The following is a 15,830-nucleotide window of genomic DNA, read 5'->3' on the forward strand; positions in this document are numbered from 1 at the left end:
GCAGGTGGCCCAGCAAACAGGTCAGAAGTGAGTCAGGCACCTGGGAATCCTGTGAGTTCTGGAGAGCATCTCACGCCACCTCTGGAGTAGACTGTCACGTGGGCAGCTCCCATGCTTTGCCGCTTGGTATCCACTCCTAGTATAGTCCCCTCACCTTGATTCTAAAAGGCTTGTGACTGCCTTTTACCAATAAGATATGGCGGAAGTACACTGTGCCAATTCCAGACCAACGCCTTGAGAAGCCAGGCAGGTTTCGCAGTCTGAGGAACGAAACCTGTTCTTCCTGTGCTGCCGTGTAGAGTTTCAGCTACCCTGCTGTGAAAAGCCCCTTGGAGAGGCCACATGGTAAAGGGAGAAGCCCTGAGGTTACTTGGACAGGGAGAGCAAAACCCAGATGTCCCTGCATCCCAGCTGAGACCATCCTCCAGGAAAAACACTGGCCCAATACAGCCGCACAAAAAATCATCAGCAAGACCAGCGGAAGAACCGCCCAGACAATCCTAGCCAAGAATGTGGAACGGTGAGCAAAAAAAAAAAAAGATAGTGGTTTTATTATGCGATGCACACTGAGGCCAAACAAACTCAAATGCCAGTTTGGAGCAGAGAAAGGTTTATTGCAGGGCCATGGAAGGAGACAGGTAGCTTACGCCTCCTGAAATCCCAAACTCCTGGGAGGAGTTTCAGCGAAGCATTTTAAAGGCAAGGTGAGGGAGGGGCATGGTTGGTTGTTGGGAGACCTCTTCGTGTCAGAATCCTTTGTTCTTGCAGCTGTCCAGGTAGGTCAGGTCAGGATGATCCTGTAAACCTCCAACAAGATAAATGTTATTCTCTGTTCTGCAACTTTTTTTTTTTTTTTTTTGGCGGTACGCGGGCCTCTCACTGTTGCGGCCTCTCCTGCTGTGGAGCACAGGCTCCGGACGCGCAAGCTCAGCGGCCATGGCTCTCGGGCCCAGCCGCTCCGCGGCATGTGGTATTTTCCTGGACCAGGGCACGAACCCGTGTTCCTTGCATCGGCAGGCGGACTCTCAACCACTGCGCCACCAGGGAAGCCCTGTTCTGCAACTTTTTATCTCTATATGAATGGGGAAGTGTTATACCCTTAAAGGTCAGAGCCTTGAGAATGGTCTATCCTGTACATTTCAGCCTATAGGCAACATTCTTAACCCTAAACAAAAGCTATAGAACACAAAGATTTAAAGAAACAGATCCAATATGGAGTCAGATTTGTTCTACCCTATCACAGCTTTTTAAGCCACTTTTCTGATGGTTTTTTACTGAAATACCCAGTCTATTCACTTGGCTCTTACTTCCTTAGGATGGCTATTCATCCCAATTTGCCTGAGAATGAAGGCGTTTCCAGGACACAGGACTTACAGTGCTAAAACCAGGAAAGTCCTGGGGAAACTGCAAGAGTTGGTCACCTTCTTTCCAACATCTCAACTAAACAGGAGTTTACTTCAGAGCAAAGTAAGAAAAACTTGTTTCTTCTCTTGGTCAGCTTTCAGTAGAACAGACTACTCAGAAGCCACGAATTTTGAGTCGGGGGCTTCTGAACCTTAGCTCTGCCTTGGGATCTTGGCCATGAGGATACAAGCCTCAGAATGTTGGAATATACCAGAATGTTCTGGAGCATATCAGTCCATGGTTACTCTTATACTCTGAGCCCCAGAGCCCCCTCTGCTCCCTCTGGGCCTGGCTACAGCTCTCATTACAGTCACCACTGCCCTTTCTCTGACAAGCAAGGGACAGGGTCCCAAGCAGTGGGTTTACTTTTTCTCTGCTTACTTAGGGCCCGAGCCATCAGATCCCACTGTCCCAGCCTTTGTCTCTCCTGGCAATTACTCCCCCACCAGTTTTTGGAACACAGTGAATATCTTTTGAAATAAAATTGCAAATGGTTCGCTTTTCTTATCATTCGGATGCCCAAATCTAGATCTGTAGCGTGGGTGGAAAGGGAAGCTTGTCATTTCTTGATAATTCCATTTGGAATACATGCTGAGCATATTAAAAAATTGTGTGCAAACTGTTAACAAATCAACCAGTATTTTTGGGTTGCCATGTGGCTCATTCTAGCCACTCTGGAATATTGATGAAGCGCTTTAGCTGGTACTTAGTAGGGGCCCTGTAAAAATATATATATATTTTTTTTTCTTTTTTTTTTTTTGGCTGCATTGGGTCTTCATTGCTGCACGCGGGATTTCTTCTAGTTCCGGTGACTGGGGGCTACTCTTCGTTGCGGTGCGCGGGCTCCTCATTGCGGTGGCTTCTCTTGTTGTGGAGCACGGGCTCTAGGCGTGCAGGCTTCAGTAGTTGTGGCTTGTGGGCTCAGTAGTTGTGGCTCATGGGCTCCAGAGCACAGCCTCAGTAGTTGTGGGGCATGGGCTTAGTTGTGCCGCGACATGTGGGATCTTCCTGGACCAGGGCTCGAACCCGTGTCCCCTGCATTGACAGGTGGATTCTTAACAACTGCGCCGAATGCAGGAATGAATGAGACTAACTCATGAGGATGCATTCTTAGCTATTTCTTCTCATAATTCTTCAGTAATGCTACTGGAACATGGGTGGGGGGAAGGGGAGCCCAACTACTACAATGATTTTTTTCTTAGGATAATTTTTTTAAATTGAAGCATAGTTGACTTACAGTGCTGTGTTAGTTTCAGGTGAACAGCAAAGTGATTCAGTTATACATATATATATATTCTTTTTCAGATTTTTTTCCATTATAGGTTATTGCAAGATATTGAGTGTAGTTCCCCATGCTATGCAGTAGGTCCTTGTTGTTTACCTATTTATATGTGGTAGTTTGTATCTGTTAATCCCAAGCTCCTAATTTATCCCTCCCTCCCCATTTGGTAACCATAAGTTTATTTTCTATGTCTCTGAGTCTGTTTCTTTCTTGTAAATAAGTTCATTTATATCATTGTTTTAGATTCCACATATAAGTGGCATCACATGATATTTGTCTTTGTCTGACTTACTTCACTTAGTATGATTTTCTTTTGAATTTTTGAATTTTATTTCATTTATTTTTTTATACAGCAGGTTCTTATTAGTCATCAATTTTATACACATCAGTGTGTACATGTCAATCCCAATCGTCCAATTCATCACACCACCATCCCCACCCGCTGTGGCTTTCCCCCCTTGGTGTCCATACGTTTGTTCTCTACATCTGTGTCTCAATTTCTTCCCTGTAAACTGGTTCATCTGTACCATTTTTCTAGGTTCCACATACATGCATTAATATACAATATTTGTTTTTCTCTTTCTGACTTACTTCACTCTGTATGACAGTCTCTAGATCCATCCACGTCTCAACAAATGACTCAATTTCTTTCCTTTTCATAGCTGAGTAATATTCAATTGTACATATGTACCACATCTTTATCCATTCATCTGTCGATGGGCATTTCAGTTGCTTCCATGACCTGGCTATTGTAAATAGTGCTGCAATGAACATTGGGGTGAATGTGTCTTTTTGAAATATGGTTATCTCTGGGTATATCCCAGTAGTGGGATTGCTGGATCATATGATAATTCTATTTTTAGTTTCTTAAGGAACCTCCATACTGTTCTCCATAGTGGCTGTATCAATTTACATTCCCACCAACAGTACAAGAGGGTTTCCTTTTCTCCACACCCTCTCCAGCATTTGTTTCTAGATTTTTTGGTGGTGGCTATTCTGAAGACTGGTGTGAGGTGATACCTCATTGTAGTTTTGATTTGCATTTCTCTAATGATTAGTGATGTTGAGCAGCTTTTCATGTGCTTCTTGGCCATCTGTATGTCTTCTTTGGAGAAATGTCTATTTAGATCTAGACATTTTTGGATTAGGTTGTTTATTTCTTTAATATTGAGCTGCATGAGCTGTTTATATATTTTGGAGATTAATCCTTTGTCCGTTGATTCGTTTGCAAATATTTTCTCCCATTCTGAGGGTTGTCTTTTCATCTTGTTTATGGTTTCCTTTGCTGTGCAAAAGCTTTTAAGTTTCATTAGGTCCCATTTGTTTATTTTTGTTTTTATTTCCATTACTCTAGGAGGTGGATCGAAAAAGATCTTGCTCTGATTTATGTAAAGAGTGTTCTTCCTATGTTTTCCTCTAAGAGTTTTATAGTGTCTGGTCTTGCATTTAGGTCTCTAATCCATTTTGAGTTTATTTTTGTGTATGGTGTTAGGGAGTGTTCTAATTTCATTCTTTTACATGTAGCTGTCCAGTTTTCCCAGCACCACTTATTGAAGAGGCTGTCTTTTCTCCACTGTATATTCTTGCCTCCTTTATCAAAGATAAGGTGACCATATGTGCGTGGGTTTATCTCTGGGCTTTCTATCCTGTTCCATTGATCTATATTTCTGTTTTTGTGCAAGTACCATATTATCTTGATTACTGTAGCTTTGTAGTATAGTCTGAAGTCAGGGACTCTGATTCCTCCAGCTCCGCTTTTTCCCCTCAAGACTGCTTTGGCTATTCGGGGTCTTTTGTGTCTCCATACAAATTTTATTTTGTTGTTGTTGTTGTTTTTGGTTTTTTGCTGTACGCGGGCCTCTCACTGCTGTGGCCTCCCCTACTGCGGAGCACAGGCTCCGGACGCGCAGGCTCAGTGGCCATGGCTCACGGGCCCAGCCACTCCGCGGCATGTGGGACCCTCCCGGACCGGGGCACGAACCCATGTCCCCTGCATCGGCAGGCGGACTCTCAACCACTGCGCCACCAGGGAAGCCCTCTCCATACAAATTTTAAGATGATTTATTCTAGTTCTGTAAAAAGTGCCATTGGTAATTTGATAGGGATTGCATTGAAACTGTAGATTGCTTTGGGTAGTAGAGTCATTTTCACAATATTTATTCTTCCAATCCAAGAACATGGTATATCTCTCCATCTGTTGGTATCATCTTTAGTTACTTTCATCACTGTCCTATAGTTTTCTGCATACAGGTCTTTTGTCTCCCTAGGTAGGTTTATTCCTAGATATTTCATTCTTTTTGTTGCAGTGGTAAGTGGGAGTGTTTCCTTAATTTCTCTTTCAGATTTTTTCATCATTTGTGTATAGGAATGCAAGAGATTTCTGTGCATTAATTTTGTATCCTGCAACTTTACCAAATTCATTCATTAGCTCCAGTAGTTTTCTGGTGGCATTTTTAGGATTCTCTATGTATAGTATCATGTCATCTGCAAACAGTGACAGTTTTACTTCTTCTTTTCAAATTTGTAGTCCTTTTATTTCTTTTTCTTCTCTGATTGCCGTGGCTAGGACTTCCAAAACTATGTTGAAAAATAGTGGTGAAAGTAGACATCCTTGTCTTGTTCCTGACCTTGGATGAAATGCTTTCAGTTTTTCACCATTGAGAATGATGTTTGCTGTGGGTTTGTCATATATGGCCTTTATTATGTTGAGGTAGGTTCACTCTATGCCCACTTTCTGGAGAGTTTTTATCATAAATCGGTGTTGAATTTTGTCAAAAGCTTTTTCTGCATCTGTTGAGATGATCATGTGGTTTTTATTCTTCAATTTGTTAATATGGTGTATCACATTGATTGGTTTGCATATATTGAAGAATCTTTGCATCCCTGGGATAAATCCCAATTGATCATGGTGTATGATCCTTTTAATGTGTTGTTGGATTCTGTTTGCTAGTATTTTGTTGAGGATTTTGGCATCTATATTCATTAGTGATATTGGTCTGTAATTTTCTTTTTTTGTAGTGTCTTTGGTTTTGCTATCAGGGTTCTGGTAGCCTCATAGAATGAGTTTGGGAGTGTTCCTTCCTCTGCAATTTTTTGAAAGAGTTTGAGAAGGATGGTGTTAGCTCTTCTCTAAATGTTTGATAGAATTCACCTGTGAAGCCATCTGGTCCTGGTTTGTTGGAAGATTTTTAATCATAGTTTCAATTTCATTACTTGTGATTGGTCTGTTCATATTTTCTATTTCTTTCTGGTTCAGTCTTGGAAGCTTATACCTTTCTAAGAATTTGTCCATTTCTTCCAGGTTGTCCATTTTATTGGCATAGAGTTGCTTGTAGTAGTCTCTTAGGATGCTTTGTATTTCTGCGGTGTCTGTTGTAACTTCTCCTTTCTCATTTCTAATTTTATTGATTTGAGTCCTCTCCCTCTTTTTCTTGATGAGTTTGGCTAATGGTTTATCAATTTTGCTTATCTTCTCAAAGAACCAGCTTTTAGTTTTATTGATCTTTGCTATTGTTTTCTTTCTTTCTATTTCATTTATTTCTGCTCTGATCTTTATGATTTCTTTCCTTCTGCTAACTTTGGGTTTTGTTTGTTCTTCTTTCTCTAGTTCCTTTAGGTGTAAGGTTAGATTGTTTATTTGAGGTTTTTCTTGTTTCTTGAGGTAGGCTTGTATAGCTATAAACTTCCCTCTTAGAACTGCTTTTGCTGCATCCCGTAGGTTTTGGATCGTCATGTTTTCATTGTCATTTGTCTCTAGGTATTTTTTAATTTCCTCTTTGATTTCTTCAGTGATTTCTTGGTTATTTAGTAACGTATTGTTTAGCCTCCATGTGTTTGTGTTTTTTACGTTTTTTTCCCTGTAATTCATTTCTAATCTCTTAGCGTTTTGGTCAGAATAGATGCTTGATGTGATTTCAATTTTCCTAAATTTACTGAGGCTTGATTTGTGACACAAGATGTGATCTATTCTGGAGAATGTTCCATGTGCACTTGAGAAGAAAGTGTAATCTGCTGTTTTTGGATGGAATGTCCTATAAATATCAATTTAATCTATCTGGTCTATTGTGTCATTTAAAGCTTGTGTTTCCTTATTTGTTTTCATTTTGGATGATCTGTCCATTGGTGTAAGTGAGGTGTTAAAGTCTCCTACTATTATTGTGTTACTGTTGATTTCCTCTTTTATAGCTGTTAGCAGTTGTCTTATGTATTGAGGTGCTCCTATGTTGGGTGCATATATACTTATAATTGTTTTATCTTCTTCTTGGATTGATCCCTTGATCATTATGTAGTGTCCTTCCTTGTCTCTTGAAACATTCTTTATGTCAAAGTCTATTTTGTCTGATATGAGTATAGCTACTCCAGCTTTCTTTTGATTTCCATTTGCATGGAATATCTGTTTCCATCCCCTCACTTTCAGTCTGTATGTGTCCCTAGGTCTGAAGTGTGTCTCTTCTAGACAGCATATAGGTGGGTCTTCTTTTTGTATCCATTCAGCAAGCCTGTGTCTTTTGTTTGGAGCATTTAATACATTCATGTTTAAGGTAATTATCTATATGTATGTTCCTATGACCATTTTCTTAATTGTTCTGGGTTTGTTTTTGTAGGTCCTTTTCTTCTCTTGTGTTTCCCACTTAGAGAAGTTCCTTTAGCATTTGTTGTAGAGCTGGTTTGGTGGTGCTGAATTCTCTTAGCTTTTGCTTGTCTGTAAAGCTTTTTATTTCTCCATCAAATCTGAATGAGATCCTTGCCAGGTAGAGTAATCTTGGTTGTCACTTTATCATCTTTAAGTCACTTTAAGTGACTTTCATCACTTTAAGTATATCATGCCACTCCCTTCTGGCTTGTAGAGTTTCTGCTGAGAAATCAGCTGTAAACCTTATGGGAGTACCCATGTATGTTAAGTCATTTTTCCCTTGCTGCTTTCAATAATTTTTCTTTGTCTTTAATTTATGTCAGTTTGATTACTATGTGTCTCTGTGTGTTTCTCCTTGGGTTTATCCTGCCTGGGACTATGCACTTCCTGGGCTTGGGTGGCTATTTCCTTTCCCATGTTAGGGAAGTTTTCCACAATAATCTCTTCAAATATTTTCTCTGGTCCTTTCTCTCTCTCCTCTCCTTCTGGGTCCCCTATACTGCGTATGTTGTTACGTTTAATGTTGTCCCAGAGGTCTCTTAGGCTGTCTGCATTCCTTTTCATTTTTTTTTCTTTATTCTGTTCCCGCAGCAGTGAATTCCACCATTCTGTCTTCCAGGTCACTTATCCATTCTTCTGCCTCAGTTATTCTGCTATTGATTCCTTCTAACGTAGATTTCATTTCCGTTATTGTATTGTTCATCTCTGTTTGTTCTTTAATTCTTCTAGGTCTTTGTTAAACACTTCTTGCATCTTCTTGATCTTTGCCTCCATTGTTTTTCCGAGGTCCTGGATCATCTTCACTATCATTATTCTGAATTCGTTTTTGGAAGGTTGCCTATCTCCACTTCATTTAGTTGTTTTTCTGGGGGTTTATCTTGTTCCTTCATCTGGTACATAGCCCTCTGCCTTTTCATCTTGTCTATCCTTCTGTGTGTGGTTTTTGTTCCACAGGCTGCAGGATTGTAGTTCTTCTTGATTCTAATGTGTGCCCTCTGGTGGATGAGGCTATCTAAGAGGCCTGTGGAAGTTTCCTGATGGGAGGGACTGGTGGTGGGTAGAGCTGACTGTTGCTCTGGTGGGCTGAGCTCAGTAAAACTTTAATCTGCCTGACTGCTGGTGGGTGGGTCTGCATTCCCTCCCTGTTGATTGTTTGGCCTGAGGCAACCCAGCACTGGAGCCTACCTGGGCTCTTTGCTGGGGCTAATGACAGACTCTGGGACGCCTAGGAGTACTTCCCAGAACCTCTGCTGCCAGGGTTCTTGTCCCCACGGTGAGCCACAGCCACCGCCCCCCCCCCCCCCCCGCCTCTGCAGGAGACCCTCCAACACTAGCAGGTAGGTCTGGTTCATTCTCCCCTGGGGTCACTTCTCCTTCCCCTGGGTCCCAATGTGCACACTACTTTGTGTGTGCCCTCCATGAGTGAAATCTCTGTTTCCCCCAGTCCTGTCAAAGTCCTGCAATCAAATCCCACTAGGCTTCAAAGTCTGATTCTCTAGGAATTCCTCCTCCCATTGCCAGACCCCCAGGTTGGGAAGCCCGACGTGGGGCTCAGAACCTTCACTCCAGTGGGTGGGCTTCTGTGGTATAAGTGTTCTCCAGTCTGTGAATCACCCACCCAGCAGTTATGGGATTTGATTTTACTGTGATTGTGCCCCTTCTGCCATCTCATTGTGGCTTCTTCTTTGTCTTTGGATGTGGGGTATCTTTTTTGGTGAGTTCCAGTGTCTTCCTTTCGATGATTGTCCAGCAACTAGTTGTGATTCTGGTGTTCTCACAAGAGGGAGTGAGAGCACATCCTTCTATTCCGCCATCTTGCTTCCTACCTCAATAGCATCTTATACTCAAAAAAAAAACTAGTATGATTTTTAATCATGGTTATGTCATACAGTGGAGTTTTTTTTTTTTTTTTTTACAAAATCTTATGCAGCACTCAAATATATTAATCAGATGGACCCTCTCTGGATGCAGAGAATGTTGGGTGCCCAGAGCTCCACCCATTAGGTGGCCCGTTCATTCCCTGTGACTGTCTTTAAGGAAGATCCTTAGAGCCACAGAACACAGCAGAAGTCCACAGTACCAGCGACCGTCAGCGACACCTTCTGTCTCTGAAGTTGTAGGATCCATGCTTTTGTGTGTGTTTCCTTCATCCCCAGCACCACTGGGCCCTCCCACCAGTATTCCTTGATTGTTTGTGCCTGTTCCTCATAATGACCATACATTTTTCTCCTTGGTCAGTCAAGGAAAAATGTGACCCTTGCAGTTCCACGTAGATGTCACTATTAATGAAAAGTAACCCAAATCCTCACTAATTTCAGGGACAAGCTTAGATTGTTACCGAACTCAGGTCTGGCTGTTCACCACTCAGAAAGCAGTACTCGAGAGAGAGACAAATGTTGGTAGAAAGGAAAACTGCTTTTAATCAGAATGCCGGCAATCTGCCAGCAATCAGTGTCCCCCAAAACCATCTCCAAAGATACTGCTCGGCCACGAAAGCTTTTAAAAGGAAAAAGGGAAGTAGTCTCAGTTAATCGCTGAGATGGGGGTCAGAGTTGTTGCCATCCCACAGTGTGTGCAGGCTTATGTGCAGGCTTGTTGACTTCTTGTGGTCTTTCTCTAGATGCAATCGTATTCACACAGTTTGGGAGCTTACTGAAGGGGAAGCTAGAGAAGAGATCTGGTCGTCTGTTAATTCCTTATTCTTCATTTCTACTTCTTTGATCTATGGAAAGAACCAACACATCAGGCAAGGTATTGTGTGATCAAAAGATTTGAAAGGTGTGCTTGGTCCAGAGGTGAGTAGAACATGGGGGGTGCCTGGTTTAACGTTAGTGTCAAGACAAAAGGGACCTCCTGCAGGGAGCCCTTTCCTGCAAAGAGTTCTTTCCTCCCAAAAGCTGCTTACAAAATGTTAAATTATATTTAATGATTATTCAGGTAAAGTTCAGAAAAAGCATCACAACTCCAACCCCAGGTATTCATCTGAACAGGGCAGAATTCCTGAATTAATTGTAATTTCCAATTCACCTTCCTTCCTTCTAAATTGCACTTCAAATTGCTTGATAAATCAGAAGTATAATTATGACAGGTTTTCATAATTTGGAATAGGCCCAGAATTACTACTGTATTATCACAAAACTCATTTTCCAGATGTTTTAATGGTACAGAAGCTTATCCTTGCCTATATTTATATCTTGTAAGTCCAATTTAGACCCTTAGGAAGGTAGATTTCTAGATCCATTGTTTAATGTGTCTAGCTCTTTGCTGACACTCACAAGAGTTAAAATTTATGCTGTATATTCTAATTAGCTACGTCTTCTTTATGTCATTGTACAGATAATTAAGGAGCCATTCCATTTATACATTTGGTTGAACCTAACTGGACTTTTGGTCCCAACCAAATTATGACTAGTACTTACACTTACCTCTTTGTTTAAAGACTCAGACAAAATTTTCTTTTGTCTCACAAATGTTAAAATAGCAGTGAAAGGAGGATGTGCTGTAAAATATATTTTTTGGACTGATTATCTTATGCATTTCAGGTGAAAACTTTCTTCAGATTATGCCAACTATTTACATTTTAGTCCCACATATATTTTTATTCAATTTCGCCTGCATAACTACCCTTTTCTTTTCCCAATTTAACCAAGTCTAAAAATACAAACTTCTAACTCTATTAATAATGTATCACTAATGTATCCCAAAATACTGCATAGGAGGCAAGAGCTTTGTTTTAATACGTGAGCCATTGGCCACTAAGGAAAACAATAACAATGTATTCAGTTGCCTAATAACTTTAAAGTACTTCAACACCGTGTTTGATGTGTTTGTGCAGAACAATGCAAAACAACTTCTATGCCTCAAAACAAAATGCTTGAACATCACTTAATAGCTTATAAGCCAACTGAGAGGTCAGGGAGGAAAACAAAATAGAAATTCTAATTAACCACAACTCTTTCTGAAGAAAGGGACAAGTCCCTGCAAATATTTTAAGCTATTTTCTATCCACAAATAAGCTATAAAAATTCCATGTACAGTGTGGGAAACAGCACATTTGTCTGGGCTACTGAGAGCACCCTCTTACTTGCTTATATATCTAGACTATTTTATTGGGAAGTTTTCCAGCTTGGACAAACCCCAGCTTTGTAACAGTGATCTACTTGAAAACCTTTTAACAAATGCTTAATTTTAGCATATGTTGGCCCGAGATTTTTTTTGGTTCAAGGAACTTATTTTTTTGATTAAATATGTCCATATTTATATTTTACATAAATGTAGCTATTCACATGTGCCTACCTTTGGCTGCATGGCTGCTCCCCCACCTTCACCCCATCTTTTGCCACCCCTACACACCTCTCTCCAAACTGCTCCTGGAACTGTGGCTGCCGCTGACATAGTAGAGGTATATTACCTTGGACCATAAGATTCCCCACGACAGTGTTCCTCCACTCCAAGCCTGCACTTCAACCAAAGCCCCTGACTAATGAAGCCAACCCAGGTTCCTGGTATGATTTTATGTACAAGAAGTCTGGACTAAGCACTGTGTCCTCCCAAACATCTGCCTACTTCCCTGCAGTATAGCCTTTTTCCTCTCCAGAGACCACACAACCTTCTACCTGTTCTTGTTACCTACTTCTCACTGTATGACAGGCCAATAAATCAAGACACGAGTCATTGGGCAAGGAATAGAGACTTTATTTGGAAAGCCAGCAGACTGAGGTGTCGGACTAGTGTCCCAAAGAACCATCTTGCACAGGTTTGGATGCTAGTTTCTTTTATAGAACAAAGAGGGGTAGGTGAGGAGGTAAAGTGAAAAAGACAATAAGTTGTTGCAAATATTTCCTGGTTCCGGTCAGACTCCAGAGGGAATGTGTTAATTACTTCTTTCGGGAAGCCATTTACAGGTGTGCCCGGTCAGGATGTTTCCTGTGAGTTAAACAAAGGCATTTTAGCTTAACACTGAGGTAGGGGAGGCAGGGTTCCTGGGGATGGGCCATTATGTGTACTTTCCCTTTAGTAATAAACTTCTAACCAAAGCAATAGAATACAAACTTCAAAGTAAAAGAAGTAGATCCAATATGGAGTCAGATTTGTTCCTCCCTATTACATTCTCACATCTAAAATTACCTCACTCTCTTCACCTCTCTTCTCTAAGACCCCCAACAGGCTGCTGCCTAGAGCCACCTCCAAGGAATCGAGCAAGTTGTGTGGTGATGGTGGTAATATTTCCTATTAGTATTGCTTTCTGTGTTTCTGCTGTAGTTCAGCATTATGGGGCTTAGAGAGGCTTTGGTAAGCTCGTCTAGGACAGAAGCTGTCATGGATTGAATTGTGTCCCTGTGATATTGTGATTTATAATAAGAAATATTATGCTTGGTGTTTGTCCCTGTTCTTGCACAAAGCTCCCCAAACCCTTGAAGTTTCCCAAGTGATTAGAGCAATACAAGTATTTTTTGTTATTCTTAAGAAAGCCCCTTTTGGGCTTCCCTGGTGGCACAGTGGTTAAGAATCCGCCTGCCAATGCTGGGGACACGGGTTCAAGCCCTGGTCCGGGAAGAGCCCACATGCCGCAGAGCAACTAAGCCCGTGCGCCACAACTACTAAGCCTGCGCTCTAAAGCCCGTGAACCACAACTACTGAACCCACATGCCACAACTACTGAAGCCCATGCAGCTAGAGTCCATGCTCCACAACAAGGGAAGCCACCACAATAAGAAGCCCGTGCACCGCAACGAAGAGCAGCGCCCACTCGCCGCAACTAAAGGAAGTCCATGTGCAGCAACAAAGACCCAGCACAGCCAAAAATAAATAAATTTATTAAAAAAAAAGAAAAAAAGCCCCTTTCAATCACACCTGAGTGTATGTTAATGAGGTAACTCTTAGAAAGGTCCTAACGATGGGGGCTTGTTGCCGGGAGAACCAACCTGGTGATTAGAGGGTTGGAACTTTCAGCCCCACCCTCATTGCATCCCCCTACCCCCCTACCTTCTCCCACCCCCGACCTCTGGGGAGAGGAGACAGGCCAATGATTGAATCAACCATGCCTATGTAATGAAGCCTCCATAAAAACAAAAAGGGTAAGATTCAGAGAGCTTCCGGGTTGGTAGACACGTGGTGGTGCAGAGAGAATGGGGCCTGGAGGGGGCTGAGAAGCTCCACACGTCTTGCCCTATGCATCTCTTCCATCTGGCGATTCCTGAGTTATACCCGTATAATAAACCAGTAATCTAGTAAGTAAAATGTTTCTCTGAGTTCTGTGAGCCACTCCAGTAAATTAAATCCTAGAAGGGGGTCACGCGAACCTCCAATTTACAGCCAGTTGGTAAGAGGCACAGGTGACAACCTGAACTTGCCATTGGCATCTGTAGTGGAGGGTGGGATTGAGCCCTTAAACTATGGGATCTGACACTAACTCCAGGTAGTGTCAGGACTGAACTGAATTGTAGGACCCCCAGCTGGTGTTGCAGAATTGCTTGGTGTGGGGAAACCCGGCAGCTCCCCCAGCATTTGGTGGCCAGAAGTTTTGCAAGTAGAAAAGAAACACCTAGGAGGAGTTTTTTCTTTACAGTCTCCACAAGAGATCGTTGAAGTCCTAACTCCTGGTGCCTGTGAATTTAATCTCGTTTGGAAATAGGATCTTTACAGATATAATTAAGATGTAAATTAAGATGAGGTCACAGTGCAGTAGGGCAGGTCCTTAATCCAATAGAACTGGTTTCTTTATTTTTTTTTTTTAAAAAAGAAGAGACTTGGAAACACACACACAGAGGAGAATGCATGTGAAGACAGATGCAGAGGGCAGAGGGCCGTGTAATGATGGAGGCACGGATGGGAGCTACTCAGCTGCGCCACAGGAGCACCTCCAGCAACTGCGGAAGCTTGGAGAGTGAGCACGGCCCGCTGACACCTGGATCACAGACTTCCAGCCTCCAGAGCTGAGGTTATACATTTCTGTTGTTTTAAGCCACCCAGTTTTTGTTACTTTCTTATAGCAGGCCTAGGAAACTGATGCAGAATCCAACCTCCTTCTTCAGAACAGCATGCATTTTGGAAAAATTTATCTCCCAATCCAAATAACTGACAAACATTTCTGAAAACAAGATTTTCATTAGTTGGAACAGCCCGTGCTCATCTGTTGCTTTCTTTTGAAACAATGTATTTTTGTAAGTGCATGATTTGCCCTTCTTTTCCTTCTTAATTTAATGAAAAAAGCAGTAGCTTTTGAGCGAGCCTCTTGCAGGTTGGGTTCTAAGGAAGCAAAGGCTGAGTTTGGGGGGGAGGTTGATTAGAGATCGCTGAACCTGTGAAAGGCAGGGGGAGGAAGCAGGATTGGCAGAGGAGGAAGCTGGACTCCCAGGCAGGTCTGGGCTCTGTAGGGAGCAGTGCCCATAGAATGTCCCCATCCAGCTCACAGGAGCTGGACCATTACACCTCTGCCCACCAGCCACTGGAGGCCGGTGGCCCTAGGAGGCGTGTGAACTGGGGTCAGGCAGCTTTCTGCCAGGGGAGTCCACTCTGCAGGCCCTGGCAGGAAGTTTCCTGGGGACTGCACTCCCTCAGAGGTGAACAGCAAGCCCCTTTTTTTTTCTTTTGGCCACACAGCGCAGCATCTGGGATCTTAGTTCCCTGACCAGGGATCGAACCCACGACCCCTGCGTTAGAAGCGCAGAGTCTTAACCACTGTACCACCAGGGAGGTCCCAGCAAGCCCTTCTTGGACGGGGATCTGGGCAGTGGGCCAGGCCATCCCCTACTCAGTAGTTCAGATGAAGAGCTCCTAGAACACGGTAGACACGTGTTCTTTGGTCCCCTCTAAACATCTGCTGTTTCTTCACCCTCCCATGTTATCCTGCCTCCTACCTACACTGAGATGTTTCTGAGATTAATACTAAGTTGATCATCCTCCACAAGGTGCAGACTTTTACATTTAAACATGGTCCATTTGCCCCTTATGAAGTTAGTTTAGTCATCTGTGTTGTCAGGGCTCTCCATTCTATAGCTACTATTTTTCCTTTTTTTTTTTTTAATTTTTTTTAAAAATTATTTATTTATTTATGGCTGTGTTGGGTCTTCGTTTCTGTGCGAGGGCCTTCCCCAGTTGTGGCAAGCGGGGGCCACTCTTCATCGCGGTGCGCGGGCCTCTCACTATCGCTGCCTCTCTTGTTCTCTGCGGAGCACAGGCTCCAGACGCTCAGGCTCAGTAATTGTGGCTCACGGACCCAGTTGCTCCGCAGCATGTGGGATCCTCCCAGACCAGGGCTCGAACCCATGTCCCCTGCATTGGCAGGCGGATTCTCAACCATTTTTAATAAATAAGAAACTTGTAGGTGGACACTCTGAAACTACGTAAATACCCTGTTTCTTGCCAAAATCTCCCTCCCCCGATTTGGCATGCGTAATGGTTCTTGCCTAAATCTGTTTTTACCAAGATGCTTTTTAAATGGCGATTTTCTACTTCCGTCAGTGCTACTGTGTTTGTTAATCAGAACTCCACTGTATGCAAGAGCCTTCC

At 42.6% G+C, this 15,830-nt stretch overlaps 1 long non-coding RNA gene across 1 annotated transcript; it reads left to right on the forward strand.

Annotated features, from left to right (window-relative positions):
- The first annotated feature begins 185 nt into the window (after positions 1 to 185).
- LOC115860902 (uncharacterized) lies at positions 186 to 10,279 on the forward strand. The gene is made up of 3 exons (XR_004042579.2): positions 186 to 520; positions 1,316 to 1,467; positions 9,940 to 10,279. It is a non-coding gene; the product is annotated as an uncharacterized lncRNA (long non-coding RNA).
- The last annotated feature ends 5,551 nt before the right edge of the window (positions 10,280 to 15,830 follow it).

Source organism: Globicephala melas, chromosome 9, assembly GCF_963455315.2.
Source record: "Globicephala melas chromosome 9, mGloMel1.2, whole genome shotgun sequence".
Lineage (NCBI taxonomy): Eukaryota > Metazoa > Chordata > Mammalia > Artiodactyla > Delphinidae > Globicephala > Globicephala melas.